The sequence below is a fragment of the Nannospalax galili genome, unplaced genomic scaffold (genome assembly GCF_000622305.1).
Source record: "Nannospalax galili isolate Female #2095 unplaced genomic scaffold, S.galili_v1.0 scaffold287, whole genome shotgun sequence".
Lineage (NCBI taxonomy): Eukaryota > Metazoa > Chordata > Mammalia > Rodentia > Spalacidae > Nannospalax > Nannospalax galili.
In genome coordinates this window covers 4,886,864-4,893,707 of record NW_008357493.1, presented here as the reverse complement: position 1 = coordinate 4,893,707, position 6,844 = coordinate 4,886,864, and positions in this window count along the sequence as shown.

The window sequence follows — 6,844 nt, the reverse complement described above, 5'->3', positions numbered from 1 at the left end:
CAGGTGGTTTCTAAAGCATGCTTCACTGTTTTTCAAGGTCTGCAGAAAGCTGAAATCCTAACTGCTTTTTCCACAAGATTTCCTCTAAATTTTTTACTCACCTGGAGAGCAGATGTTAGTAACTCAAAGTAGAGGTTATAAATTCAAATCAACTGAAACTCACACGTCAAGAATGTGCTGGCCATTTTTGGCATGGCCTCATATTATAAGGCATGGTGCCAAAATATCCTGGATACTTTTACAGCAGAGCAGGGGGATCATACACCTTTCCTGTCTATCTACTGAAGAAGACATGCACACACACCTGCTCTTTAGGAAAAAGATGAGCTATGCATGAAAATAATTTCCAACTTTCCCAAAATAGATTGGGTTGATATGCAAACATGGTGGGTGTCATTGTTACATAATGTACAATGCTACATTTTAAATTAGCATTACATTTTAAATTACTGAAACTCATGGCAGCAACTCTGAATGCAGCTTTCTGAAGAAATGCACACAAAAAACATCCTAATTGTATCAAACAAATAGCATTGATGGCAGCAATGTATAAATTCAGTGACTGTTAGAATAGGAGAGAAAAGCACGTGAATCCCATAAATGAACCCTGCTGTTTCCTGTGATAGCAACACATATGGTACTTGCTGTTAAAACACCAGAGCATAAGGTGGTGGTGATGCCCTGGAGCATTCTCCACAGACTGATTAGAATGGTCAGAGATGACAAACATGCAAAGCGTTCTTGCCTTTTATCTAGGAGCCAGACAGGCCTACAGAAAAGGAGTAAATACTTTCCTACAGAATTTTAGAAAGGACTCTTTTAGCACTCTACTTTATGACGTTTAGGATGTATAAAACTAAAGGAAAATGTAAAACAAGTTTTTCACTCTGAGGTATTTATAGTTTACACTGATGGAGACAAGCGTATTTTGGCACAGAATTTTGTTACCACAAGAGAACAAAGGGACGGTGTTGGTTGATGCTAAAATATGCAAAATATGAGGACAAATTGATAATCCATTTCCTTATCTATAGTTGATCAAAATGAACATAAGAAATAATAATATTAACATTTTAATGTAACTCTATGCCATTATATGGTATACTAGAAAATTCAGATTTGTTGAGGGGCAACCTTCAGACTTTTATGTAACAAGTGATAGATTCACAGTTAAATCCTAGTAATGCTTTAATGTTATGCCCTGATGTGTATAATTTGTAACTTTGGAGACAAAAATGCAAATGACGTAAGTCTTGTTTGGGTCATTTCTAAGCTCACATGTCTAGAAAATATTATAAGTAACTTTTCATTTCTTTTGTTACTTTATTAATCAAATGAACATTTCATGTGAAGTTACATACTGGATATCTTACAGAAGACCTCCTAAATCTTACCCTTGTTTTACCATTAGAATTATACACAGATTCTTGCAGCCTCAAATAGTCTCATTATTCATGTTAACTGAGACAAAGTATGAATGCATTATCCTAAACAGTTTATTACACTTGATTAATGCATTTCCTCACATTCGTGCTTCTCACACAGAATGTGTCTGTGCACCTCATGTGTGTTATAGAATCAAAACTGTAAGTTTTATAATGAGACTTAACAGATTTAAATCAGAAGTGTCTTTTGGATTTTCAAATTACATCTTGGGAATCATTAATTTTTATGAGGTATTGTATTTGATGAAAATTCCATTTTGCCACTAATTCTATATTAATCTTTCATGAGAAGTCAACACTAAATAATATAGAGATGATTATTTATGGAAAGCTAAAAATGAAAAGAAAATAATCCAACATTAATTCACTACACTGTAAATTATAAACTGAGCTTCTAATAGAATTAACTGAAGATCAACCAAGCAAAATGATATAATATATGGTTTAATCCTGAGAGTCTATTCAAAGTATAATGAGAAGATATATAATATATTGTAATCATGCACGTGACTGTTGTTCATAATCACTAAATCTTTGATCTTGTTTTATTCATGCAAAGTAGATAAAGAAGTAGGAATTGGATTATTTTAATAAGAGAAAAATAAAGACAACCAAAAGAGTAGACTATACTTCAATTTATTCAAATACATGATAAAATAACCGTGACAATCAAGGCATAAGCTATCGGTTTTCAAGTTTCTAGGCATGAGTTAGCAGAAAGGTGTTCACATAACATAAATTGTAGGAAGATAACATGCATGACAAAAAAAGAAATGTGCCTCCATTCCTTTCCCATGCAGATTATTAGGAAATAACCTAAATAGGTGACAGTGTTTTGAATACAGAGACTTATCTGAAGTAGAGAATTTTCCGTAAGTGATGACAATGCAGATTTGAGCACTGGGCTAAGTTTTGAACTATTATTCAACATTCATTAGCAGGTATGCCTCATGCTACTATTGATCTCATGTCCATTCAGTAATTTGGCCATGCCGTGTCTCTATCAACAATAATGTATATTACTAACCTCTGTGCCTTCTTAAAACTTACCAATGCAACTTCATCATCTGTTTGCACCACTGGGGCATGAAGACGATAGCCATGTTCCATATCCAGCTTGCTTTCTCAGCTTCCTGTGCCTCTTTGAAGATGTGAAGTATGTCATGGGGATTTTTGATTAGGATTATATGGAATCCATATGGGGCTTTTGGTAGGATGTCCATTTTCAAAATCTTAATTCTTCCAATCCATGAGCATGGGAGTCCTTCCATCTTCTGGTGTCTTTCTTAATCTCTTTCTTTAAAGATTTAAAATTTTTGTTGTAAAGATCTTTAATGTTTTTGGTCAGGTTAATTCTGAGATTTTTTTTGTTTGAGGCTATTGTGAACAGGAGGGTTTCCCTGCACTCTTTCTCCATTTGCTTCTAATTGATATATAGAAAGGCTACTGATTTTTGCAGATTAATTTTGTAACCTGCCACTTTACTGACAGTGCCAATCAGTTCTAGGAATTTTCTTGTGGAATGTTTGGGTTCTCGTAGGTTTAATATCATATCGTCTGCGGAAAGGTACAAATTGACCTCTTTTCCAATTCGGACTCTTTAATTTCCTTCTCTTTTCTTATTGCTTTAGCAATAAAAGAGTTTCACTATATTGAAGGACTGGAAATAGTGGACAGCCTTGTCTGGTTCCTGATTTTAATGGGAATGCTTCAGGATTTTTTCCACTTAGAATGATGTTATCTGTGAGTTTGAGTATATAGTTGTAATTATGTCGAGGTATGTTCCCTCCAGTCCAATTTCCTCTAGGACCTTTATCATGAACGCGTGCTGAATTTTGTCAAAGGCCTGTTATGCATCTATTGAGATGACCATGTGATTTTTGTTTTTGAGTTCATGTCTATGATTTGTGATGTTTATTGACTTGGGTATATTGAACCATCCCTGCATCTGTGGAATAAAGCCTACTTGATCTTGGTGAATGATCTTCTTGTTGTGTGTCTGTATTTGATTTGCAAGTATTTCGTTGAGAATTTTTGCATCTATGTTCATTAAGGGTATGGGTCTATAATCTTTTTGGTTTTATCTTTACCTGGTTTTGGTATTAGAGTGATGCTGGCTTCATAGAAGGAATTTGGAAGTTCTCCCTCTGTTTCTATCTCTTTGAATAAATTAAGTAGTATTGGATATAGATCGTCTTTAAATTGCAACCCCAGATATTTTCTTAGTGCCATTTGCTTCCAATATTCTTTTCCATTCTTTCACCTTAAGGTAGTATCTGTTCTTGAAGTTGAGATGGGTGTCTTGCTGACAACAAATGATGGATTTTGTTTCTTAATCCATTCAACTATCCTGTGTCTTTTGACTGGGGAGTTCAGTCTATTGATATTTAAAGTTATTATTGAAAGATGTGTACTGGTTGCTGTCATTTTGATTACTGTTTGCATTCTTTGTCTAATTGTGTTTCCACAATTATACTTTCATTTAGTTTCTTTCTTTTGCCCCTGGGGTATAGTCCTTCTTTCTTCAGCTCTTTCTATTGTTTCAAAAATTCTTTGAAGGGCTGTTTTTGTGGATATATAGTCTTTTAGCCTATTCATGTCACGGAAGATTTTTCTTTCCCCTTCACCTATATTAGATATTTTTGCTGGGTAAAATATTCTGTGTTGGCCTTTATGGACATTTAGAACTTGGAATACTTTGGTCTAGGCTCTTCTGGGTTTCATAATTTGTACTATTAAATCAACTGTAATTCTGATTGTTTTTTCTACATATATGAGTTGTTGATTTTCTTTGGTAGCTTTCAGTATTCTCTGTTCTGTACATTTAGTGTTTCTACTGTGATATACCGTGGGGAGTTTCTTTTCCAGTCCTGTCTATTTTGTGTTCTATGTGCTTCTTGTATTTGTATGGGGATGCCTTTCTTTAATTTTGGGAAATTTTCTTCTGCAGTCCTATTTAAGAGCTGGTCAATACCATTAACCTGAAATTCTTCTCCTTCCTGTATGCCTATGATGCACAGATTTTGTGTTTTCATGGTGTCCCACATTTCCTGTATATTCTATTCTCTCTGTTTTTAAATTTTTCATAATCTTTGCTTAAATGGTCCAATTCCTCAACTTTATCATCCAGTGTTGATATTCTGTTATCCATTTCATTCATTCTATCAGTGAGGCTTTTCCTGTTTGTTTCAAATAGGCTCACTGAGTTTTTCACTTCCTTCTTCATTTCAGCCTGAGTTTTCTTCAATATTTCAATCTCTTTTGTGAATCTAGTCAGATGTTTATTCCTGTCTTCTTTTAGGTCTATTGTTTGTTTGTGCTTTAAATTTCTTGAATTTCTTGATCATGTTTACTATTGTTCTTTTAAATTCTGTGTCCTGGTTTATCTCTTTGGGGGTGGGGGGGCTGGTAGTGGTCTCCTTGTGGAACTCTTCTACAAGACTGGGGGAATTTGGTGGGAGCATATTGTTTTGTTTTTCCACATTATCATTTTTCCATTGTGATTTTGGCATGTGGATTTCTTTTGTTGTTTGTAATGCTGGTGTGAACCTCTAGCCTTCCTTTGTTGAGTTGAAGTTTGCTTCTGTTTGGATTGTTGGTGTAGGTTGGCTGTTTTCTTATTATGTATGTAAACTTCGTTGGTCTAGGTTTCAGGTTCTTTCATATTGTATTTTGGAGGGAACTGATGGCTTCAGATCAGCTACTCAGGAGTGCCCACAGAGGCCCAAGTCAGGCTCCAGTCAAGTGCATTCTGGTTTCCTTCTAGCACCTGGACCCCTACTAGCAGGCACTCACAGCAGGATCTGGGAAGTTTGCTGAGGGAAAGCCTGATTTGGGCTCCCTCAGGCAGTCTGCTAAGGCCCCAGCCCCCACTGTAGGGAAGAGAGCTCTACCTCTGGAGTAGTAGGTGCAGCCTCAAGTGATCCCAATTAGGGGGTTGGACATGGCACAATTTGGGGACTCTCACCTCAACACGGGGGCCCAGAACCAAGCACTCTCAGGCAAAATGCTAGGTCTGGGCCCCTACTGTAGGGCAGTCTACCCCTGGTGCAGTGGGAGGGGCCTCACATGGTCCTGATTAGGGTGTTGGGCATGGCTGATTTTGGGAAGTTCACCACCGTGGAGAGGCCGGATCCAGGCATGATCATTCCAAAGTCACAGAAGTTGAATTTCTCTCCAGATATTCCTGACTGCCAATGTACTTCCTTCTCTTCGAATTATGTTTTTTAAATTAGTGCCAAAGTTGGAAGATTTATCAAAGTATCCAGGGTCCTCTGATTTGTGGGAAGCTGGTATGGCTAGACCGCTGACTTCTGCACTGTGAAAACTGTGAACTGTGCTCATTTTCTACCTGTTGCTCACACAGGAATCTAATTTTTAAAAGGTGAAATCTAGGCTGGGCGTGGTGGCACACACCTTTAATCCCAGCACTCGGGACGCAGAGGCAGGCGGATCTCTGTGAGTTCAAGGCCAGCCTGGTCTACATAGTGAGTTCCAGGACAGCTGGGGCTACAGGGAGACCCTGTCTCAAAAAGACCGAAAAAAGGGGGGGGGGTCTAAAAAAACAACAAACAAACAAACAAAACCGTGGGGCTACAGGGAGACCCTGTCTCAAAAAGACCAAAAAAAGGGGGGGGGATTCTAAAAAAATAACAAACAAACAAACAAAACCAAAAAAAACAGGAAATTTTGGGACCTTCAGCAATAATGACATTTTGGTATGATTCATCAGGGGACCCAGGTGTAACACTCTGCTGTGGTACTTATAGACTGGAGGAGACCATATTTATTTGGGGTCAGGGGTGTGCAGGAAATCTCTGTAGCTTCCATTCTATTTTTCTATGGAACTAAAACTTCTTTAAAAATGAATTCATTTAGGAGAAATGTAAATAACAACAGGAGCAAAAGATTCTTAAAATCCTTTTGTAATATCTGAACTTTAACATGACATCATCTTAGAAAATGCCATCTAAGAATTTACACTATGTGAGAAACAAAGTTCATTCCCATTCTTTGTTTTCTCCCCAATAATCTGGTATGACATCAAAAATTAACATTTAAGTATTTCTCGCCAAATCCCATCTGAGTATGCAAAACTTTGATGCTACACAGAATAGTATTTCAGATTTTTCTCAGAGTCAGTACTTGCTGCCTATGGAAAGTTCACAGGTTACTAACGTAAACATTTTGACTCACTACCCCAGTTTATCTAAGCACTCTCTTCTTTAGAATGTCATGGGTGTTTTTCCATCTTTCCAGTGCACAGCTGTGTTTTTCTTCACCTGATTTTATAGGTTCCATTTTCCTCTGTATTGAAGATTTGCACTAATGTGTTATGGGCTTATCTCAAACTTCTTAAACTCTGGATAACCACATGGTAGAGAACATACTAACAAGAA